Genomic DNA, 24,245 nt, shown 5'->3' with positions numbered 1-24,245 from the left:
GCAAACCACAGTATGAAAGTGGAAAAATTCAAACTGTGTTTCTCCTCTGCTTTCACACCACAACAATCATCACAGAAGACTTCTGTGACGAACAGAAGTCTGTGTGACCACAGAAGTCGTCTGTGACCAAATGGCGTGGGGTTTTCTCCTCACACATCAAGCAAGCAAGCAGTTCTGCAGTAGATACCAGCTGGGCTCCCTCTAATTCTGTTCCAACACTATCTACCTGGCGATAGCAGCAGAAACCACAGGTTGAGGGAGGGCTCAGTCTCACAAAGCTGCCCCTACTTCCTACCAGTCGCAAGTCTGGGCCTCAGAACTTCCGACCAACTGACTGCAAGTTGGGATTCCTACGATCCTGTCTTTGGGGTCCATTGATTTGCTAGAGTGGCTCAAGGAACTCAGAGAAACGCTTACATTTAACTGGTATATCATAAAGGATATTACCAAGCATACAGATGATGAGATGCATAGGGCAAAAAAGGGGCACAGAGCTTTCATGCCCTCTGGACATGCCACTGTCTAGGAGCCTCCAGATGTTCAGCTATCCAGAGGCTCTCTGAACCCTATTCTTTTGTGTTTTTATGGAGGCTTAATTACATAGGCATGATTCATTCATTTTTACTTATTTTATTATTTTTACTTTTTTTGAGACGGAGTATCATTCTGTTGTCCAGGTTGGAGTGCAGTGGTGCGATCTCCGCTCACTGTAACCTCTGCCTCCCAGGTTCAAGTGATTCTCCTGCCTCAGCCTCCTGAGTAGCTGGGACTACAGGCGTGTGCCACCACACCCGGCTAATTTTTTGTATTTTTAGTAGAGACAGGGTTTCACCGTTTTAGCCATGATGGTCTTCATCTCCTGACCTCGTGATCCGCCTGCCTTGGCCTCCCAAAGTGCTGGAATTACAGGCGTGAGCCACCGTACCTGGCCACATGATTAATTAAAACACTGGCCACTGGTGATCAACTTGAGCTTTGGCCCCTCTCTCCTCCCCAGAGGTTGGGGGTGGGCTGAAAGTCCCAACCCTCTAATAATGACTTGGTCTTTCCAGTGACCAGCCCCCATCCTGAAGCTTCCTAGGGGCTGTGAGCCACTAGCCACTTCATTAACACATAAAAAGATAGCACTCTGGAAATTCTAAGAGTTTTAGGAGTTGTATGTCAGGAAGAGGGGTTGAAGACTGATATGGTTTGGATGTTTGTGCCCTCCAAGTCTCATGCTGAAATATAATCCCCAGTGTTGGAGGTGGGGTCTGGTGGGAGGTGACTGGATCATGGGGGCGGATCCCTCATGAATGACTTAGCATCATTCCCTTGGTGATTAGTGAACTCTCACTCAGTTAGTTCTGTCTCGTGAGATAAGGCTTATTTTTTTTAAGTGTGTTGCACTGTCCCCTTCTCTCTTGCTCCCTTTCTTGCTATGTGATGCACTGGCTTCCTCTTCTCCTTCCATCACGATTGTAAGTTTCCTGAGGCCCTCATCAGAAGTAGATGCTGACACCATGCTTTGTGTGTAGCCTGCAGAACCATGAGCCAAAATAAAACATCTTTTTAAAATAAGTTACTCAGCCTCAGGTGTTTACAGCAACACAAGAACAAACTAAAACAAAGACCAAATATGTATTTCACAGTGTCACACACAGTATTGCCATTCCTCTCTAAACCCCGCTTTTTGCAGCTCACATTGCAGAGGCCCTGCCTGGCCTAATGCCTTGGCAGGTCAGGACTGTTAATCACAACAGCTTGAAAAACAAACTAGATATTCTACAGTCTCTAGAAGTTCACGAACCAAGTCTCTGATTTTAGAGTTTCCCTTAAGCGTAAATGGATATTCCTCTGCCTGTGATAGAGGCTAGCAAGCCTCCTCTTGCAGCCAGTGCTATGAGAGGTAGGGAGTGGCCACATGCCAGGCAGCAAGCTGTCTTCTCCTAGCCTCCTCTCCAGTGTTCTGCCTGAAGAATGAAATCGATTAAAGAACATCAAGAACAAGAGAGCTCTTTCCCCATTCCCTTTGAAATTCCTTGTTAGGACACTGCTTTGTAGATGGCCCTGCACCACCATGTTTAAGAGGGCAGAGCAGTACGGGGAGGGCACCAGGGGACCTGGTCTGAGAACCACTGGTGCCATTTACAGAAAAGAAACCAGAAGAAGCAAGGAATCTGAAACACTCTTTTATCCCAAAGTCAAAAAGTTAAGCCTAAAGAAACTGCTTACATAATTGCATCAGACTAGTTTTAAAATCTATTGAGCTAAAACTATGTTTTTCTCTCTTGCTACCCAGCAGGTGAGGACTCATAAGGGAGATGAGGGTGATTAAGAGAAAAAAGAAACTCTACGTTCTTTACGCATGTGAGTGGAGTGAGTAATTTTGCAACCCTGTTTACACATGAAGCGTAGGCAGATGTGAGTTTCAGCAGTCAAAATCAGAAGCTGAGGTTGCTGCATCTGGCTTACTCCCCTCTCCACAACAGCAGAGGGTGGGATTTCCAAGACCTTTCTTGAGGGCCTGGTCTCTCCTCAGTGAGGTCCACACACTTATATTTAGACTACGTAAGAACGCGTTCATTAACCTCGATGACAATGTTCAGTGTGGGTAAACCACCTGCTTCTCTTTGTGAGGCCTGTGATCACAGTGGGATCTTTTGTATCTAAGAAGTTGAATTTCAACCACTCTCTGATTTCAATCACACCTGTTGTCCTGGGTGTCCAGGACAATGGCCATATCAGAGAGAGGTAACCCACTGCTGAGAAAGGAGATCCTTGTCTATGATCACCCCTCACTCCTAACACAAAAGGAAGATGCCGAAGACCAGCTGAGGAGAAGGAAAGGGAGGAATAAAGCTATGTAATGACTAAGGAGGACTAAGAGATTGTACTGAATAGACTTATCTAGCAGGTTAACATGAATGTGGGTAAAGGGATTTGGTGCTTTCTGTGACAGAAGATTGCTATTATTCTAGAAATGGAAAATGAGAAAAATATCTCCTTCTCCAAGTAAAGAAACAAACACCCAGGAAAAAACTCACCCTTCCTATCTATGTACAATCTTCCCTGATGACAGGTAGCAGAAAGTATAGTTGAGAGGTGCCCAGGTTTGAAAGTTCAAATCCCAGTTCTGCCATTTCTCTCCTGTGTAACCTTGGACAAGTTTCTTAACCTTTTTGTGCCTTTCATTTGTAAAAAAGAGAAAATAATAATACCTTCCGCATAGGATTGTTGGAGGGTTAAATGACACATATAAAGCCTAAAGAACAGCTCCTGGCACATAATAAGCCCTCAATAAATGTGGCTATTATTATTTTTATTACAAGGGTAAGAGTAACATGATTTCAAAGGTCCATCTAGTTTAAGGCATGTATAAATTTATTGAGAAGTGATTCAGGGTAAACTTTAACCGAATTTTCAACAAACAAGCCATAGGGTTTCTTCCTCCACAGTCCATGACCTGCATCCCCAACCATGGAAAGAAATGTGTTCATTCAGTGAATGAGATCCTTTAGCCAAACAGCGTTTGTAAACAACCACTTGGCATCCTGACCCTTTCTGTCACTGAGGGTGTTCTAACAACTATGTTGGGTAATGAGACAGTACCCACCTGCGGTCCTTTTCTTCTTGTAGGTTATGTTCAGGATCAAGTCGGGCTTCATTTGAAATGGGCACTTCAGCAGGATAACAGGAAAGAGAGGATTTTGGAGTCAGGAAGCTCTGGCTCTTAAATTTTGGTCTCATGTTTTCCTAATTGCAAGAGCTGAATAGAGTTATCTTTAAAAATGGGGATAATAATATCTACATAGTAGGGGTTTTAAATGGAGGATTAAATTCAACTATTTATGTATAGTGCCCAATATAGAGTTGGCACTCATTAAATGTCAGTTTCTCTTCCTCTTTCCCCTTTTCCTGCTGAGACACAGAGTTAGACTACTCTGTGGGGTGGGACATTCATCAGGTGGTGTGTTGGTTTATTTTTCTCCCACTCTTCTGAGGCAAGAGATCATGCAGAATATAGGAGGAAGCAAACATCTACTGCTCTAACCTTTTCTACTTAGTGAACATTGTTCATCCTTCTCTTCTGCCACTTAAAAAAACAATAAGTCCAGCTGACACAGAATTATTTAGATACTCTAAGGCCATTTTTATCAACCTAGAAATAAGTGTCCTGTTTATTTTCATTAAAGGTGGATACAAATAAAACCTCAGAAAAATCTACCCCAGTATCTACATGTTATGCCCCTTTCCAAAGTTGAAGGGATATACCTAACACCCAAGGGGGCAGGGCAAGTGAAGTGTGTAGTCAGGTGTGGCCATGGCACTGTGATGCATCATTATCAAGGGAGGACATAGTATACGTCCTGCTAGCTCTTTCCAATCCAATCGGCTCTCCTTACAGTAATCACAATCACAGAGCCTTTCTTCCCCTCTTAGATTTCCATTCAAGCACCCAACCATCAAACTCACTGAGGCCTCACCCTACTTCCCCACCCATCCCATTTTCTTCAACTGCCAGAGGGCTTTCCTGAGATGAAGCAGAGGCTGAAGACCTGGGGCCCTTGGACGAGAGACTTAGCTACTGACACATACAAGTGCTGACACTGGAAAGTACCAGTGCTGAATCAAAAAGCCACTTCCCAGAGATGACATGAATGTTCAAGGTTTGGTTCCTGGAACACCACCGATTTGGTCCTGAACCTTGAAGCCAACATCTTACCTCTGTTCTTCCATGCCTCAGTTGCCCAGTATGTGGGAAGGGTAATGACAACAAAGGAAAATTGCCACCTATCGCCCAACCCGTCATCACTATAATTTGAATGACTTGGCCAACTTTAGAATGTTGTGGAAATTAGTGTTTACTGGGGACTCTGAGATGAAAGGTACCAAGTTTGGCAGAGCTGAGGCCACTGGTAGGATGTTCTGGGGTGCACTGAAGATTCAGCAGAATGTTCTTTAGCTTGTAAATTGAACTTTCATTTTTGTCAAAGTAGAAAATTTTAGGTAACAAATATTTCATTTTTTCCTTTGTAAAATGTTTTCTTCTCTCCCTTCCCAAGTTTGGGGCATGAACAGTTGTGTTGGAATACAAAACCCACTCCTCCCAGTAAAATGTTCACAACGGCAGTTTAAAAAATGATGAACGTCTTTTAGATTATTTTTCATACCATGCCAACTAAGGGGGTACTATCTAGCTTTTTAAAAAACTTCCTTCTCTTTTTAACAAAACAAATAAAATTTGCAGGATTGCAACTCTATGAGATCCTGCCCAACTTTGACCCTGAAAGCTGTCTTTGGCTCCAGCTACATTTTCAGATGAGCTTCATTTCAGACTCATTTTAGAAATGTAGACATTTTGCTCCTGGGCCACTTTTTCTTTGCCTCTCTGCTTAGACTTCAAGAGTACAGACGGAAGAGTTTGCAAAGATCATTTGCAATGTGCCATCCCAAACCTCTGATGTAAGAGATGCAAAGCAGGCTCCAGTGGGCCTTAGTGTCTCTGATGAGAGGAGCAACGTGAATGGGGAGGAAGTGGGTAAGTGAGAAGAGGCCCTGTGGCTGCGGTGGTGACTCTACCAGCAAAGTCAGCACCTACAGACTGATGAAGGCAGCAAATGAGCTTGTGTAGTGCTCCACAGTGAAGCTGCCCTATCTGTCAGCATCAGGAGGGCTGACGAGCCAAGTTTCTGCACACTGTGCACTGCTAAATGCTGTCAGTGACACAGGCATGCTTTAAAGTCAGGCGACTGTTTCTTGCAGGACTAAAGCCTCTGCTTCACTTTCACCTGCTCAATGCTTCCCCTCACTGCCACGCTTTGATCCAAATTCTTCTTGTGAGTGGAGTCCCCATTACATTCTGTGTTTTTTTCTACTTTAACTTAATTCCCAGTGGCAGGATGTCCACAGTTCAGCTTATGCCCTTAAACTATAAAAACAAAACAAAGAAGTCATCATCATCCTCAAAATAATTTTTAAAAACAGTTCCCCACCTCTGACAATTTTGGCTTGGATTTGTTTACAATGCTACAGCTTCTACCCCCTTCTTACCTTGTATTTTCATTTATCTTCTTTGGTGCCCTTTTCTTTGTTCCTCCTTTTAGACCAATCTATTGATAGCCACCCTGCAAAATGGCTGGGAGGTGAATCTCCTTTCTCATAAATTCATCCTCAAAATAATTGCATGATTAAAACAGTTGTGGGCCCTCCATCAAGAGTAATCAGCAATGTGCTTTGAAGCCTGGGGTCTGTTGACTCTCTGATGGCACCTGGGACCATGTTTATCTCCATTTATACATTTCAGCCACCACTCTGCCTCACTGGGTTCCCTGCTGTTAGATTGTTTTGAGGTCATTTGGGAGAGGAAGATCTACTGCCAGAGCTTCTAGTTAGTAGTGATAACTCCCCATTGGACTCAGACGGGACACCGACATGGTTTCTTGCCAGGCAGCAGTTAGTGACTACAGGACTGAAGCGGTTTCCAAGATTCAGAATTTGCCTAGTAGTTGTAAGAGGCAACAGCCAATAGAGGAAGAGGAGACCCAAACCCAGCCTATCCTGTGGAGTGTAGGGCATGACTGGTATTCTAAGGATGGTAGTTGTCACATTTTTGTGGCTTGTGAATCACTTTGGCAGGATAAAATTTTCCAAGAGCCAATTTACCTGACCGATTGCCACTTGCCAATGCAAAACCAAATAAACGTACATGTGTTTATTGGGAAGAAAACTAAAGCTTTTGGAGAGTACAGGGACAATGTCTTTGGATCCCCAGGGCCTAATGGTCTCAAAAAATATTTACTGAGGTCATCTGATTCTTCTGAGAGGTAAAGCATACATAATTTTCCAATCATTTTGGTCTTTGTACTATATTCAGAGAGTCGATCTCTGCGTTAAGTACAACCAGGTGATGGACTCTGGGCGGATTGAATTTTTCATTTTTATCAAGCATGGTATGGAAGAAGCAGCAGTAGCCTGAGCTTCTCAACTGCTTGGAATTCATGGATTAATGTACTGATGATTTGTTAAAGATGTTTCTCTCTTGGTAGGTGAAGAAAGGAGGAACTAAAGTGGTCACCCAAAAGGCCAGAAATCCAAACACTGTTACAGGCCAAAGTCTTGGCCTCGGAACAAAGAAAATTAGGCAATAGGATTGGGCTGTGCCTTTCTGAAGTCATGTCAGCAGTCTCCTGGGCCGCAGCTTTGGCTTGCTCAGATGCAATTTGTTCAGGCAGTGCAGCTGGGGGCAGCAGGCTTCAGCTACAAAAGTGTTGGCTGGTAAGAGGAAATCAAAATAATCCCCATTTAGTTCCCATTATCTTAAAAATTAGAAACTCTAATGAGAGGCTTCCAGAGCAAGCTGAGCAGCAGGAGGGCACCTCTGATGGATGCTGTCTTCTGTGAGGATGTCACTGTCATCACCAGGGGCAAGCTGAGGGCCCAAGTGCCTCTGCGCAGTTTCCCTGGAAGCAACCAAGATTGATCAGGCACTCCAGGACACAGGAGCCATAAGAATAGACAGAGAAGCAGCCCAGAAGCGAGGCTGTCATGGAAGGAGACACTTGACCTGAAAGGTGATCATTTTTAACCCTGAATTTTGTTAACTGTTTCTCAGAAAGTCTCTCTGAATCGATTTAACTTTTATAGTCCTGAATTCTTCTAGGTGTGGTGTTGCCTAAAGACAGGTAAAATGCCCCCTAAGGGAATTCCTTACCTCTATGGTTCTAAAACTGGGTTCTCCTCATATTTCAGGATGAGGAACCTTTTTAAAAAAAAAAAAATGCCTTCATTCCCAGAGCACGAAGAACCTTTTATGAGAAGAAGGTAGCTGGAGAATGCTTGTTCTCCTGGCAAATAGCAACTGTGGAAACACTATTTTCATATAGACCTGGCAAATGGCCTCCAGTATTTTCTGTTCAAATATTACATCTCCTCACCAGCTTTGCATATATCTTGGCACTGCACGGCCCAGTAGTACCACATCATTTCATGGCACTGAGCCAAGAGTGTGCCCAGCAGTGCTTAGCACCATACAGCGAGTCTACAGGGCCCTCCAAGCTCCCACCACCACACTCCTACCGGAGCAAAAGGGGAGACTATCAGGCAGCAAAGTCACGGTGTTATTATTATTACCCTGATGTGTAATAAATCTGTGTAGTGCAATAAATTAAGGCAAGGCTCTGTTCTCACTTTACAGGCTGCCAATAGTTTTATTGTAACAGCTTAAAGATGTGAGTTTTCCTTTTTAGGCAGAGTAGAGGAAGCTGTGAAATTCGAAGAGAGAACAAAAGGATACTCGAGTGTAGTTTGTAAGACAGGTATTGTACAAGAACTGGTTCATCAGGACATCCAGCACCTAATGTTTTTCTGTTTAATGATATTAGAGAACAGCGAGGCCTTACAATGGCCACAAGAATTCATTTGAATCCATTTTCATATCCATATCTCACTGCTGAGTTCTGCTGAGCTGACCTCTTGCGCTAGACTTACAGTGCTTTCTTTTGGTGATAAACCTGAGCGATTGTAAGATCACAAATTGGTTCTAGAACTCATTAAAGTCAGCAAATGAGCATTAAAAGATACTTGCATAGGCTGAGTTTGTGATAATCTGTCTATTTTGGCAATTACAGCTCAGAGGATGAACAGAGGGGCGGTGAGAAAAAACCCTCCAACTCCCAGCAAGATGATAATCTATTTCAGATGTCTGTCAAGGATGCACATGCCCTGGCTTTTCTTCCTTCACACCTTGAACCCTGGGTGCAGGAGGCAAGGGAAGGATTTGAGAATGCTTCACCTCTACCCTTTGCCAAGTTCAAAGCCCAAGTGAGCCCTTCAATCAGGTCCCTGGCACACCTGACACTTCGTTATTATTATTACTTTTTTAGCAAGAGCCCCCTTCTTTGGTAGCAAATTCTATTTCTATTCTCTATTTTAGAACTCGACCCTTACTTTTTTTTATTACCCAAATGTTAGTCATTCAAGATTTCTTAACCCTTTGGTTACTGAGTCTTCCATCTTTTTCTTCTGTCTTCGTCTAGGCTCACAGGTTATTTCTCCCTAAACTAGACACACTAGGTGCTGCTGCTCTACTCTGTGTCATTGTATCCCCTGAACACTGGGAGGCTACTGAGTACAGAGTTGATATTCAATATATAAATATTGATTGGCTTTTTTTTTTTTTTTTTTTTTGAGACGGAGTCTCGCCTGTTGCCCGGGCTGGAGTGTGGTGGCTGGATCTCAGCTCACTGCAAGCTCCGCCTCCCGGGTTTACGCCATTCTCCTGCCTCAGCCTCCCGAGTAGCTGGGACTACAGGCACCAGCCACCTCGCCCAGCTAGCTTTTTGTATTTTTTAGTAGAGACAGGGTTTCACCGTGTTAGCCAGGATGGTCTCGAACTCCTGACCTCGTGATCCGCCCGTCTTGGCCTCCCAAAGTGCTGGGATTACAGGCTTGAGCCACCGTGCCCGGCCCTTTTTTTTTGAGATGGATTCTTGCTCTGTCACCCAGGCTGGAGTGCAGTGGTGTGCTCTCGGCTCACTGCAACCTCTGCCTCCTGAGTTCAAGTGATTCTCCTGCCTCAGCCTCCCAAGTAGCTGGGATTACAGGCACGCACCACCACACCCAGCTAATTTTTGTATTTTCAGTAGAGATGGGTTTCACCATGTTGGCCAGGCTGGTCTCAAAATCCTGACCTCAGGTGATCTGCCTGCCTTGGCCTCCCAAAGTGCTGGGATCACAGGCATGAGCCACCACACCTGGCCTGACTGACTTTCAAAATCGCCTTCTAGTTTATTCTGTAAACAACAGCTCTACTACTTTAGTTTAACATCATTCATGTAATGCCCTGAAAAACTATACGCCCCTTATGACCTTACAGCCAAAAATGATTGACTCCCTTGGTAATCCTCCTTGCAAAACCCTAAGACTCACCCCCTCACTCTTCCTTAGCAAAACACTATACTTTTTGCTTGAGTCTCATTTATTAGCAGCAAATGCTACCACAAGAAACTTCATTCACTGAGTTTACGTATTCTTGTGAATTCTATTTTTCTCTCTTATTTTTCCCCTAATACAGTCTACCCCTGGCCAATCTATAACAATCCGAATCAGTAGAAACTCTGGAAAAACTGAGGTCATAATTTCTGAATCTGGTTTGAATTTGGAATTTACTCCCTCAGCTCAAAATTAATATTGTAAATTTACTGGAAATGTGTTTTCTACTTTTCGGACTCAAGCTAGTAGTTTTATACACAAAGTTGGGTATCTGACTTAACTAGTTACTGAAAGAAAAAGGACATCTCCAGCTCCTTTTCTGGCCTTTCTCCTATCCCACTACTTCCCTCCACCCAACACACACACACACACACACACACACACACACACACACACACACACACACACTGCCAACACCACTCACTGAAGATGGGGGAAGATGGAGTTCTTCCTTGAATTCCCCTTAGGTTGTATCATTGTTTGGAAGTTACTGGTTCTTATCCAAAAGCAGACGTGGACAGAGTAAGGAGTTTTAGCTCAGCCATATAAAGTAGCATAAGCCTCAGGCTTTAATCTTTCCATAAGGCTGCACTGGTATATAGTTTTTCTTCTGTCGAATATAACAGATCCATATTAACAAGCATTTATTGAATGCTTACTTTGAAAACCAGTACTGTATTGTCCCTTATATTATCTCATTTAACTTAATTATTGCTCTTTAAGGTAGTATTCTCACTTTATAAATGAGAAAACAAATATTCAGAAAGTGACTTGCACTGAACGGGAGAAACATATTTTTTTTTTTATTCCAAGCCCATTGCCCTTTCTTCTTGTTTGATTTTTAACTTCATGATAATAGAACTCAATTACAAGAACTGGAACTCCCTGTATAAGTTGGTTATTCTTAAATGATCTACGCAGAGTACAGAAGTCCTATCACAAAAAATCCATTGTAACAAAACCTCTCTCTAAGAAAACCCCATTCTAGAGCTATCATTGGCTCCTAACTTTTATCTAGTACACATTCAGGGAATATTTTGTAAATGTTTATCCAAATTTCTCACTGGAAATTTTGTGCTTAGAATGTCTTCAAAATTGGGTTCAAGTATCAGGTACTAAGGGAAGGAATAGGAAACCGGATGATATTGTACAATGTTTGGTGTGTATTCCTTTATACCATAAATAGTGAGTCTAAAAGTTGTGTTAGCTCAGTTTGTTGTAAAATAAAGAGACAGTACCATGGAAATAGAAGAGAATAAAAAGCTCCACTTAGATTTTTTTAAAGGTACTTGAATCATAATGTCAATTAAAGAAAATTATTTGGTTAATGAATAACAGTTTGTCTCTCCTGTAAAAATAGCTAATAGTTTTTGAGCACCTATGATATATCAGTTAACACTGTAAATTTTTAAATGTATTATTTAATCTTCACAACAACCCTATGAAGTAAATATTATCCTAATTTTACACACAAAGGAACTGAAGCTCAGAATGGTTAAATAATTTGCCCAAGGTCACACAGCTGGTAAGAAGCAAGATCAGAATTTGAACTCATGCCGTATGACTCCAGAGCCTACATGTTTAACCACACTTAGGGATGCCGGATAAAATATAGTTACACTTGATTGTTGGATAAACAGATCCTAAATATTGCATGGAACATATTTTTACTAAAAGCATATTTTTTGTTTATCTGAAATTCAAATTCAACTGGGGATCCTCTAGTTTTATTTGCTAAATCTAGCAACCCTAACCACACTATTCTGCCTTCTGTAAATTCAGATATCCATATATTTGGGTTGTTTAATTTGCAGCTTACACATGCTTGAGTTTTTTGTTTTGTTTTGTTTTTTACAGAATAAACGATGTTAATTCACATCTACGAAGCTAGGCTCCTGGATTTCTCTTCCCTCCATTTATTGAAGGCTGGGTTGGTCTGAGGCCAGTCTTCTCCCTGATAGTGCAGCTACGTGCAAGCTTTTCTATTCTGATAAGAAAAGACTTCACTTACTGTTGGCACATTCTGGCCTTCTGCCTACACTGGGCTCTCTCTCCAGTGGCCAGCTGTGTCTTGCCTGGTGCTCATCATTATCCAACTTTCTTGCCTCAGGAATCCTTGACTGTTTCCAAGATTTGCAGAGGTGCATGACTGAGTAGCAGCTTACTTCCAGACGACAGTGTTCACAGAAGGAAACAGAAAAGAATCAGTGGGCTGGAACTTAGAAGAACTTTATATATAAAGTTCATTGAATAAAACATATAAATAGGCAATATATACACCACCAAATGAACAACTCTTATTTCTCCATGGGTATCTTCCACTCTGATTGAGCTCTCTTACAATGCACAATATGCACCCGCCTTTCACCACTTGGATCACCTAAGCTGAAAATATAGACACTATTTTCAGTGGCCATGTAGAAACCAACTGTATTGCCCCTCAAATCACACAATGCATTAAAAAACAAATATAAAAGCCTTTGGAATTGGCTGATCTTTATCATCTTTTAACAATGTGAATAACCGAAAAGTAACTGTCTATTTACAAGCCTGGATATTTATAGAGTTACCTCTATAGTCAAGATCTTTTAAATATTTCAAACAGCCTGAATTTCTATAACCCAAGAATAGAATAATAGTAATAGGTATACTTATTATAACATAAAAATAACATTTTGTCATTATGTGCCAGTCTCTATGAGGAGTACTGTCCATGCATTCTCTCTCTTAGTTTTTACCAAAGCACTATGAAATTTTGTACTCTTTTTAGTATCAGATAACAGACAAGAACACTGAGGCTACAAGAGTTTAAGTAACTTGTCCAAGGCTGCACAGCTAGTGGCAAAAGCTGCATTTAAAGCTACGTAGCCTCACTCCAGGGATCACATACTTAATTACTGCATAACGATACCTTTACACCGTAAGATCAGTGGTAGATAGCGCTTTTTTTGGTGAAAATGTAGGGTTTTTTTTTTTTTTTTTTTGAGACGGAGTCTCCTCTGTCGCCCAGGCTGGAGTGCAGTGGCCGGATCTCAGCTCACTGCAAGCTCCGCCTCCCGGGTTCCGGCCATTCTCCTGCCTCAGCCTCCCGAGTAGCTGGGACTACAGGCGCCTGCCACCTCGCCCGGCTAGTTTTTCGTATTTTTTTGGTAGAGACGGGGTTTCACCGTATTAGCCAGGATGGTCTCGATCTCCTGATCTCGTGATCCGCCCGTCTCGGCCTCCCAAAGTGCTGGGATTACAGGCTTGAGCCACCGCGCCCGGCCTTTTTTTTAAGTTTTAAATCTGTTGCCAGCTCTTTCATTTCAAAGGCATGAAGTGTTCTCTTTGTTAAATAGTAAAGAACATCTAGGAAGAGGAGAAGTTGGGCAGTAAGTGGCCAACATGATAGGATTAAATGAAATGCTATGTGGCTAGTACATAGGTTATATATGCCTCATGTAACCAACCATAAGACTTAGACAACACCTGAACTGGTCCACGCCCTGGTTCACCTAGACAAGTCCACTAATCACTTGCTTGGATATCATAGCAATGGCAAGTTGCTAGAAAGGATTCTAAATGCTTACTCTCATTTTCTGTATTTATCTCAAGGTCAACTGGTCATTTTGTGGACCAGCACCAACAATCTATGGACCACATTTTGAGTGGCACTAATACAGATAACATCAGTTTAGTTAATTCAAGTATACAAATAACCAATAAAGTATATGGTTCGCTTATATTCTCTCTCTCTCTCTCTCTACACACCCACAGACACATGCTCCTGAATACTTATTCCTGAAACATTTACTGAGAACCTACTATATTCTTGTTACTTTTCTAGGCTCTGAGAATACAGTAATGAATAAAGAAAATCAAGTACCTGCTTTCAGGGAACTTAAAATTCTAATTCAATCAACGTCTTGATACCCAAACATCTGGGTACCAGTTTGAGGCTTTGCCAATTAATAGCTCTCTGCTTTTGTGTAAATTCATTTAATCTTTCTAAGCAAGTCTTTCCCTTTACAATATGAGACTAATAATACGTAGTTTAATGGCATCATTGGTAGGATTAGATATTGTGAAAACTGTAAAATCACATACCAATGCCAGGTCACATTTTTATCATGTGCCCTTCTTGAGTGAAGGGATGGTATTTTTCCTGTCTTTGTATCCTCAGCGGCAAGCATAAGGGCTTGCTAAGTAGCAAGCTTCAGTTAAGGCTCATTGAATAAATGTGCCTAATGTCCCGTATGTGTGAAATACATTTTTTGTTTAAAATATTATACCTGCTCTTCAAATCCTTAAAAGCTACTGCACCAATAAGAAAAGTACATAAGGCATTGTAGGGCATAACATAAGTAATTCTACTCTTGCATTATAGATTCCTAAGAGTTCAAGCTCTAAAAATATATTTTCGAAACATTTATTAGATGGAAGCCTCTTTTTATCGATATGTATCACAATCTTCTTAAAGGCTTCAATTGGTCCCAGAAGTGTCTATGCTGGTCCTGTCAGTTCTAAGAATAACTGTGCTCTTTAGAATTACAAACTAGAACTGAATTGTAAAAGTGCTCTAAGTTTGGGGAGCCTTTGGAAGAAATTCTCAGCCAATAATAACATGAAAAGAAATGTACCTAGTCTGTTTCTCTTCAAACGTCTGAACTTCATGTTAGAAAAGTTGCTTCCAGGGTATAAAGACTTTCTTTTTGAGGGCTAGTGATGTTGCTGTTAGAGTTAGACAGGGGTATGGATGCTCTACAGATTTCATGAAAGTGCATAACTACTTTCAGGGGCTATTTGAAGAGTACCTTATTTTATAAGGCGCCCCTTATATTGCAAGGGACATTAGCATAATTAAAACACAGTGATTTGCAAGGAATAATATTTAGTAATCAGAATAAAATGAATACATAAAATGCACTATAAGGCAGCCTATAAGTGCCATAGGTGAGGAATGAATAGGAACTACTTCAGAGGAGTGTTCCACTTAGAAACTGCAATATGAGACAGGCCTTCAAGGATTTCAACAGATTTTAGGTTTGATAGAGGGAATGGAAGGCATTTGTTGCAGGCAGAGAGGCAACTTAATAAGTTGACTCCTTTGTAAAAAGCTAGTAGGAGTTACAACAAGTAGTTTGGTATACGTGTAAGGGTATAGTGAAAGGTAAGGCTAGAAAAGTGGGATGGAGATACATAATTGGGCAAGTGCCAGATTGAGCAGTTTGTACTAAATTTGATGGGGAACTATTGATAGTTTTAAAAATAGGGTGGAGTCATGATCTGGCCAATGCTTTAGGAAGATGGTTTTGGCAAGAACACAAGACGGACTGAAGGGAAGGCAACTAAGCAGGAGACCAGACAGGAGACCACAGCAAAAGTCTTAACCTAGGTTAACCAATACCTGACCTAGGGTCGTGGCAATAGAGCTAGAGAGGTGGGGGCAGATGGAAGGGTCACTGTGTAGAAAGTACAGTATTTGTACCTGTGCAGTCCAATATAGTATCTCATAGTCAAGGCTCTTTAAATGTAACTTTAATTAAAATCAAATAGGATTTAAAATTTAGGCCGGGCATGTGGCTCACGCCTGTAATCCCAACACTTTGGGAGGTCGAGGCGGGCAGATCACGAGGTCAGGAGATTGAGACCATCCTGGCCAACACAGTGAAACCCTGCCTCTACTAAAAATACAAAAATTAGCTGGCCTTGGTGGCCTTTGCTTGAAGTTCCAGCTACTCGGGAGGCTGAGACAGGAGAATCGCTTGAACCTGGGAGGTGGAGGTTGTAGTGAGCCAAGACTGTGCCACTGCACTCCAGCCTGGTGACAGAGCAAGACACTGTCACAAAAAAAAAAAAAAAAAAAAAAAAAAAAATTAGTTCCTCTGTTGCATTGGCTGCATTTAAAATGCTCAATAGCCATATGTGACTCCTGTATTGGACTATGCAGATAAAGAACATTTCCATCACAGTGAGATGTTTATTGAACAGTGCAGCTCACTATGCTTTAGGGACTAATTGGGCGTAGAATGAGGAAGATGGATTAAAGGAGGCTTCGGTTTGGCAGCTGAGCGACTAAGAAAGGTAGTGCCATGAACAGAAAAGAGGAAGTCAGGAAGAGGAAGAGCTGGATTTACGAAGAAAGGTGTCGTTTAGCTTCTGTCAAATACCAGGTCAGATAAAGTGTCTACCAAATGGTCAGATATCCCTGGTGAAAGGAAAGGGCAGGGAAAGCAAAGTGCCCGTTGTGTTTTCCCAAAGCTTGTAAAGGAGCCCTGGGAGGATTTAATTGGTTTATCCCCTGCTGCACTCAGTTTCTCCCGTTTGTGAAGCTCCCTGAAGATCATGAGTGGGCAATCCAGTTCCTCAGCCTCTCCAAACCAATGGTTCATATATACTGTGATGAGGACAGAAGCCCAAGGGCTTTGCTGTTTTCTTAACTCCTTGGAGCCAGCCTGAACCTTTTTCTCACAGATACTTTGTGCTTCCTCTCCCCTAACCGCCTTACTCACCCTTCCCCATGCTCAACCTTTGGAAAGTCCCCTTGCCCTCACTTGCTTGATTACTTCCTCTCAAACTACTTCTCAAAGGGACCACACCAAACCAGTGACTCCACCACTTGCCCTCTCTTCCCTCCCAGCTTAAATTCCAAGGTCTATCACCATAATGACTCCCTTACATAATACTCCTACCCTCTCATCGGCTTTCCCCAGCAAAACTCAGACCTGGTCAAATACAATTCTCCTCCAACCCCCAAGCAATGGAATGTGGCTGGAGGAGAATCACACGGCCTTGCTGAGTGGTCTCACTTTAATGTATGACCATCGACTCAAGAGGGCACTCAGCATTGTCCATACTACGCTTCTCTAGTTACTTTTCCACCCTTCAAGGCGATTATTTTTCACTTTCTTCTATCTCCTTTAATAGCAAACAGCTTTTCATTGTTTAAAGAACAGATCTTACCTCATCAATCCCAGTGAGGCAGCCAGTACACATGGCACTCAGTGGAAACTGGGAAAAGGTGCATACGTGTGTGTGTGGGGGTATGCATGTGTGTGTATGCGCATGTGTGTGTGTTATATGCAGGACTGCTAAAATGCACCACCTCTCCTGGTGGAGCAATCAGAAAGGTACCCTCTCCTCAAGGCTGATGTGACCCCACCAGGGCACATGGCTTTGCCGGCAAAGCAAGGGTTACATTTCAGCTCCTACTTGCCGCCTCTGCTCTGCAGGGGCCTGAGTGTGCCACCACCAAATGTACTGCCTAATCTATCTGCACCCAGACACTCTACCTTCTCTCCAGAAATAGCGTGTGAATGCATTCCCTTACTCCTATCCTAGGCCAACCCTTTCACTTGTGTGCTAGATCCAATTGCTTCTCACCTACTTGAAGACACTCTCTCCAGTTGTCTCCTCTTGCCTTCGGTGTCATCAATTTTACCTCTCTAAAGAATCATTCCAGCTGGGCGCGGTGACTCACGCTTGTAATCCCAGCACTTTGGGAGGCCAAGGCGGGTGGATAACCTGAAGTCGGGAGTTCTAGACCAGCCTGGCCAACATGGAGAAACCCTGTCTCTACTAAAAATATAAAATTAGCCGGGTGTGGTGGCGCATGACTATAATCCCAGCTGCTTGGGAGGCTGAGACAGGAGAATCGCTTGAACCAGGGAGTTGGAGGTTGCAGTGAGCTGAGATTGCACCACTGCACTCCAGCCTGGCAACAGAGCAAGACTCTGTCTCAAAAAAAAAAAAAAATCATTCCAGCATACCAAAATGAGAAAAAGCATTTATCATCTTAAAATACCCTCCCTTGATCTCAAGTACCTCGCTGGCTACTGCCCTTTTCACCTTCACAGCAAAGTCTCTCAAGAGCTGTTTAGAATACTTTCTCTTCCTCACCTCCTATCCTATTAACATACCCTAATCAGACTTTCTCCCCTATGACTCCACTGAAACTGTTTTCATCAAGGTCATCAGCAACTTCATCAGGCCACATCCAGTGTTCAAATTCTCTTTCCTTATCTTACTAATTTCAGCAGTATCTGATAAGACTCTTCACTCCCTCCTTCCTGAAACAATTCTCTTGTTTTCCAACGCTTCACCTTCTCCTGGTGCTCCTGCCCTGACTGGTAGCTCCTCCTTTTCTACTTAACTTTCTAGTGTTGGAGTGCCTCTTCGTCCTTTCCTTCAGCTATCTCCTCTCCCTATGTGATCCTAACTAGACTTAAGACTTAAAAAGTATCTATGTGCTAATGAATCCCAAATGTGTCTCTCTAGACTCATATATCAATTGCTTATTCAACATCTCCATTTGGATGTATAATAGGCACCTTAAACGTAACGTGTAAGAAAAGACTCTTAAGTTCCTCATCCCCAAATCTGCTCCTCCATTTCATTAAGTGGCACCGCCATTAACTCAGTCATCAGGCCTGAACCTAAGAATCAACTCTGATTTCTTTTTGTCCTTTCACACGCTATGTCCCAAATCCAAATCCATTCCAATCAAAATGTATCTAAATAAAATAAAATAGCCTTCTTCTCATCCTGTCCGTGGCTGCCAGGCTAGTTAGTCCAAGCTACTTTACTGGTATCCCAAGGACATCCGTGCTTCCCCATTGTGTATTTTACACACATCAGCAAGACTAACTTTTAACAATGTGAATCAGATGCCGTCATTCCTCGGCTCACCCTTCTCTCATGGTTTCCAGTTGCTGTTATAATGGCCCACAGGCTTCACTGGATCTGGCTACTGGCCCGCCTCTCCGAGCCTAGCTGGTACTGCTCTCGGGCTGGCTGACGCTGCTCAGCCATGCTGGCCTTTCACTGTTTCTGCAACATGGCAAGCGCATCTCCACCTCTGGGTTTACGGCTGATTTTCTCTCAGCCTGGAAAGGCTATTCCTCCTCCCGGCCCGCGTGTTTGCAAGACTTATTCCTTCATCCCGTGTGTATGCGCTCAAAGGTCTTCTTCGAGAGGCAGTATCTCACCAGGTGTAAAGTCACCCTATCCCCTGCTTTATTTTTCTCCACACCACTTATTATTACCTGCAATTTTTGTCACTTGTTTGTTGTCTGTCTTCCCTCTCCCACTCCACTAGCATGCGAGCTGCAAGAGGGTATTTGCCTACTCTATGGCTTTATCCCTCTGCGTTTAGTGACAACAGCGCCTGGAACCTAACAGGTGCTCAATTAGGGCTTGTCGAATGATTGCGTTCCCTCCAAATGCTCTTCCTGAATCTTTGGACCCTTCCTCATTTTTTTTCCGGTCTTACCCACCTCCATCCCGCCCTATGCAAAGCTAAAACTCCCCGCCCCTTCCCGGTAGTTCCAGGCTTTCCCGGCTCCTATGTGCGCGGCTCCTTTAAGCTGACTCCGGAACGCCGCGGGGAAGGCGGGGCCGAAGCCCAGCTGTAGCCAACTTGGAGGGGCGGGGTAGAACAGGGGGGCGGGGCCTGCGTGCTGCGTGCGTGCGCGTTCTGGAGGAGGCGCCGCCGCCGCTCCCGAGGCCGCCGCCGCCGCCGCCGCCGTCGCCGCGCAGAGCCGGAGCCGGAGCCGGAGCCGGAGCCACGGCCGAGAGGAGGGAGGAGGAGGAGGAGGAGGAGGTGGAGGAGGTGGAGGAGGTGGAGGAGGCGCTGGACCGGGGGGGTGAGTGAGGGGCGGGGAGCCCCAGACGGCCCCAGAGGGAGCGGGGGGCGCGGGTCGGCCGAGCAGAGGGTGAGGCGGCTCATGTCGCCGGTCAGTCGCCTGGCTCCCCCTTCCTCCTCCGCGTTCCGTCGGTGTCCGGGGCGGCGGCCCGGGGGCCTGGCCGGCGGGAGGGGCCGGGGATCTGGGAGGCCCGGCCGCAGCCAGGACCAGGGCCAGCCACGCCCGCGGACCGACCCGGTCGACTGTAGGCCTGCGGGAGACCGTCGGGAGGGGCCCCGGCCGGCTGTGGGAGAGAAAGAGGACATTGTGTCCCCCACCCTTCAACTCCCTGAGGTGTCATAGCACAAGCCCATTTACCTCGCCGTCTCCCCAGACACGGTGCCCTCGTCCCTCACTGCCTGAGAGACGTAGAAGGTTGGACATCGCTGCCTTCCTCCTCTTGCATGTCCCCTGTCTAGGGTCAGAGCTTCCTTCAAACCCAGCTCTCCCTTTTGGGCCGGAGGGAGGGGCGGGGGGACACACGGGGAAGGGGGTTGGAGGGTTGGGTGAATTCTCTGTCCTCTGCTGTAGAAGTGCGGGTAGACTGGAGCGTTGCTGTCTCCGGGCTCACTTCTGTCAGGGTTCAGGGTCTCCCTTTCCTTCCTTTATTCCCCCAGTGAATAGGGCTGACATCTACATCCCACTCCACCTTCCAGCCCCTTTCCCGCCTTCTTTACCCCCCTGTCTTCCTTAGCTTACCATGTGTTCGCCTTTTCAATGTTACTTTTCATGCGTCTCTGCTTCTTCCCTGAATTTTGTTAGGGAAGAGGTCACGGTGTGATTCTTGTTATCCTTCAAACTAGCGTTGGTGAGAGTATCTCTTGCCCCCTTACTCAGGAAGTTAAGGACAGTGTCTTCAGCCGAATTGTGTAATTTACTGCTACGGGGAGAAGATGAGAGGAAGACATTTGTGCCTACAAAATGGGATCTCCTCATAGAGCTGAGAACCAGAGTTTAGGGAACCTTTGACCTCTTGGAAAAAGAACTGCCGTTGAGGAGTAATGCATTCTGTTTTGGGAGGGAAAATAGTTTTGTTACTTCTTTGAAGGGAGGAGGTATAAAAAATGAAATAAAATAATAGGGCAGAAGGTGAATGAGCCACAGCCCTACAGGTGGCCACTCTTCTCCTTAGGTGGCGGATGATAGTTCTGTTTTTATTACAGTAAGAGTAAAGCATCAACTCTTAGGTTTAACTTGGGGCTCCTACCGTCAAAAGCATGAAGGGCCGTCTCAGAAGAGATGCTGCTGGAAACAGGATTTGGAAACTTTCTTTGGGTTTCCTGTCAGAATGTGTGGGGGTGGACATGCCTATGTGTAGTTTTTCTTTCCTTGTGATGTAATTTATTTCTGTGATACTTTGACATAATAAGCGTTAAATTAGGCCCCAGACTTTCTGTCTTTATTATGCTTTCCTGTAACATTTTTGTTTTGAAATTATATGGTTCGATATTCTTTTGTAGCGTGATATTTCAGTGAATCCTGTCTAGTTTCCTTGGTGTTTTAAATTACGGTCTACTTCAGATACGATTAGCTGTTAGGTATTGAGGATCATATGTTCAGTATTTGTTGAATGAATTGAATGATTACAAAGATGAGTCAAGGTGTTAAATCTTCTGTCCTTTTGAGAGGTACCCTATATTAGGATATTGCAGTCCATTTCCAGTTTGTAAAATAGTAATTCTTAACCTTTTCTAGGCCACTGACACCTTTGAGAATATGATGAAATATATAAACTCTCTTCCCAGAATAAAGTTAATAGGCATTTATTCACAAAATTTTGCATTAATTTTAGGGACCCTCTGAAGCCAACCATGAACATCTGTCTTAGAAGTGAACTGGATGGAATCCCCACAGTTAGATATTAACTCAAAAGCCTTTGTTCACTCTTTGTATGGCCTCAGGAAGGACAGTATCTACACTTAATATACCCCAGACGACAAGTATATTCATATACGTTGATCCTGTAGTCCTTCTGGAAATGAATCCCAAGGAAATATTCCAAAAGAAAGAAAATGTTGTGTATGCACATGTTCGTTTAGTTATTTTAATAGATGGGAAGAAAAGGAAACTACTGGCCCAACAGCAGAAAGATACACACTTTTGCAGTCACTGAAAAAGGTTAGAAATGAAGATTTTTTTTTTTTTTTTTTTTTTTTTTTTTGAGACAGAGTCTCGCTCTGCCGCCCAGGCTGGAGTGCAGTGGCCGGATCTCAGCTCACTGCAAGCTCCGCCTCCCGGGTTCACGCCATTCTCCTGCCTCAGCCTCCCCAGTAGCTGGGACTACAGGCGCCCGCCACCTCGCCCGGCTAGTTTTTTGTATTTCTTAGTAGAGACGGGGTTTCACCGTGTCAGCCAGGATGGTCTCGATCTCCTGACCTCGTGATCCGCCCGCCTCGGCCTCCCAAAGTGCTGGGATTACAGGCTTGAGCCACCGCGCCCGGCCAGAAATGAAGATTATTAATCTCCTGATTGATCTTCCAGCTTCCACTCTTGCCCCTCCACCCCAAGTTGATTTCCACACAGCAGCTACAATGATGCTCACAAACTTCAGAACAAGTCTTTTTTCTATTCAAAACCCTCCAGTGTTTTCCCATCTCGGCGGTAAAATCCAAAGTTCTTACCATGGCCTACAAGCCTTACAGCGGCCCGGCTATTTCTTGAATCTCAAGCCCCTTTACTTTTCCTCTTGCTTACTGTACTCCAGCCACACTGGCCTCCTAGTTCCCAAAAAGGTAAAATACACTCAGGTGTCTGCACTTGATGTCCTCTCTGCCTGTAATATATCCCTCACTTCCTTCAGGTCTCTGCACCAGTCTCAGTCTTCCCTCACTACCCTTCCCTGCCACTGTTTCTATCTCCTTACCCTGCCTTATACTCTGAAGACTAGGTTATACTAATTTTGACAGCCACAGTTGTTGACAAACGTTTCATGGTAATGCCACTGCTATACTTGCATTGGACATTATTGTTTAACATTTGAAAAACAATGTCATAAAAGGAGATCTTTCAGATTGTTAAGTTGAATATTTCAACAGCTCACATTTAAAGTTCGGATGTTAGCTTACCTCTCTTCAACATTTAACTACAGGGTGCTAATTGTTGGATACAGAGATGAATTAGACAGGGTCTCTGCCCTCAGGGGGTTTCACAGTCTGTCATGATTTGTATTGTAATAGTTACTCCAGATCTTGCCAGTGTTTAGTGTTACTCCAGATCTTGCCAGTGTTTAGTGTTACCTGTGAACTTTAGTGTATGGTTGATGATATTTTATATAAAATAGGGATTAGACATCCAAATTTTCATGTCGGTAGTTGTTTTTTTCCTTACAAAGGGATATTTTTAAAAATTAAAAGAAGAGTCTTGCTCTGTCACCCAGCCTGATGTGCAGTGGTGCAATCTTGGCTCACTGCAACCTCTGCCTCCTGGGTTCAAGCGATCTCCTGTCTCAGCCTCCCGAGTAACTGGGATAACAGGTACCCAAGCCCAGCTAATTTTTTCTTTTTTTTTTTTTTAATTGTTAGTAGAGATGAGATTTCACCATGTTGGCCAGGCTGATCTCAAACTCCTGACCTCCAGTGATCCGGCCACCTTGGCCTCCAAAAGTGTTGGGATTACAGGTGTGAGCCACTGTGGCCAGCAACAAAGCGATTTTTAATGGTATCTGTAATTTGTTTAATTTCTGTTTTGTGTGCTGTTTTTAGAATTTTATAGCTGTGACAGCCCCATGTTTTGTTCTTTGCAGTAAATTGTGTAGGTACTTAGTTGTAGACTCACAGTTGAATTTTTTTGTTGTAATTCTTTATAGTTGTTCAAGAGACTTTTTTTTTTTTTTTTTTTTTGAGACAGAGTCTTGATCTGTCACCCAGGCTGGAGTGCAGTGATGTGATCTCAGCTCACTGCAACCTCCGTCTCCCAGGTTCAAGGAATTCTCCTGCCTTAGCTTCCTGAGTAGCTGGGATTACAGGTGTGTGCCACCACACCCGACTAATTTTTGTATTTTTTTTAGTAGAGACAGGGTTTCACCATGCTGGTCAGGCTGGTCTCGAACTCCTGACCTCATGATCCGCCTGCCTCGACCTCCCAAAGTGCTGGCCTCGTGTGACTGAGACTATTGTTTTTGTTAAATAGGTCAACATTGAAATTTTATTTGGTTTATAGGGGATGATGATACCAGTTTTGATAGAAAACTATACCATTTTGAGGGCTTTGCCCAGTATTTCTGGTTCTGGAACCTAGATGGCTTAATTTGACATAGGTGGGGAGCTTTGACATCTATACAAGGGAGTGCGTTGAATCATTTGAGTTACTTGAAAGCACCTTGCTCTGTTTCTGACATGTGATAGGGACACTGTAAATGTTCATTGAACCTCAGATAACTTCTAATCTCGTGGTTCTAAAATTCTCTTTAGTTGATCAATGAAAATAACTAATGTAAAGCATTTCTATTTTAATATTGAGATACATTGAATGTAAGTTTACTTGTTTATAATGTCACTTTCCAAATTAATTGGTTGTAACAATTAATTGATTACACCTAATCATTTGTAAGAAGAGTTACGGCCTATTTCCAAGAATGTTTTGCTTATTCTGATGTCATGTAAGTGCTGCATT

At 43.5% G+C, this 24,245-nt stretch overlaps 1 protein-coding gene and 1 long non-coding RNA gene across 3 annotated transcripts in view; one reads left to right on the top strand and one right to left on the bottom strand.

Annotated features, from left to right (window-relative positions):
• Window positions 1-442: 442 nt before the first annotated feature.
• On the bottom strand, window positions 443-6,107 carry LOC105479204 (uncharacterized). The gene is made up of 4 exons (XR_985753.3): window positions 6,034-6,107; window positions 5,772-5,905; window positions 3,596-3,659; window positions 443-1,518 (listed from the first exon to the last, which is right to left on the bottom strand). It is a non-coding gene; the product is annotated as an uncharacterized lncRNA (long non-coding RNA).
• A 13,333-nt stretch (window positions 6,108-19,440) lies between these two features.
• Window positions 19,441-24,245, top strand: part of LOC105479203 (RAP1A, member of RAS oncogene family) — a 97,481-nt gene continuing 92,676 nt past the window's right edge. Inside the window, exon 1 of one of the 2 annotated variants that reach the window (XM_011737085.3) lies at window positions 19,441-20,009. The gene's annotated coding sequence lies outside the window, so the exon portion shown is untranslated. The remainder of the gene's footprint in view (window positions 20,010-24,245) is intronic. The other variant, XM_071094111.1, reaches the window with a different exon arrangement.

The sequence above is a fragment of the Macaca nemestrina genome, chromosome 1 (assembly GCF_043159975.1).
Source record: "Macaca nemestrina isolate mMacNem1 chromosome 1, mMacNem.hap1, whole genome shotgun sequence".
NCBI classification, from domain to species: domain Eukaryota; kingdom Metazoa; phylum Chordata; class Mammalia; order Primates; family Cercopithecidae; genus Macaca; species Macaca nemestrina.
Note: the sequence above shows the minus strand (reverse complement) of the source record. Positions and strands in the feature narration are given on the sequence as shown.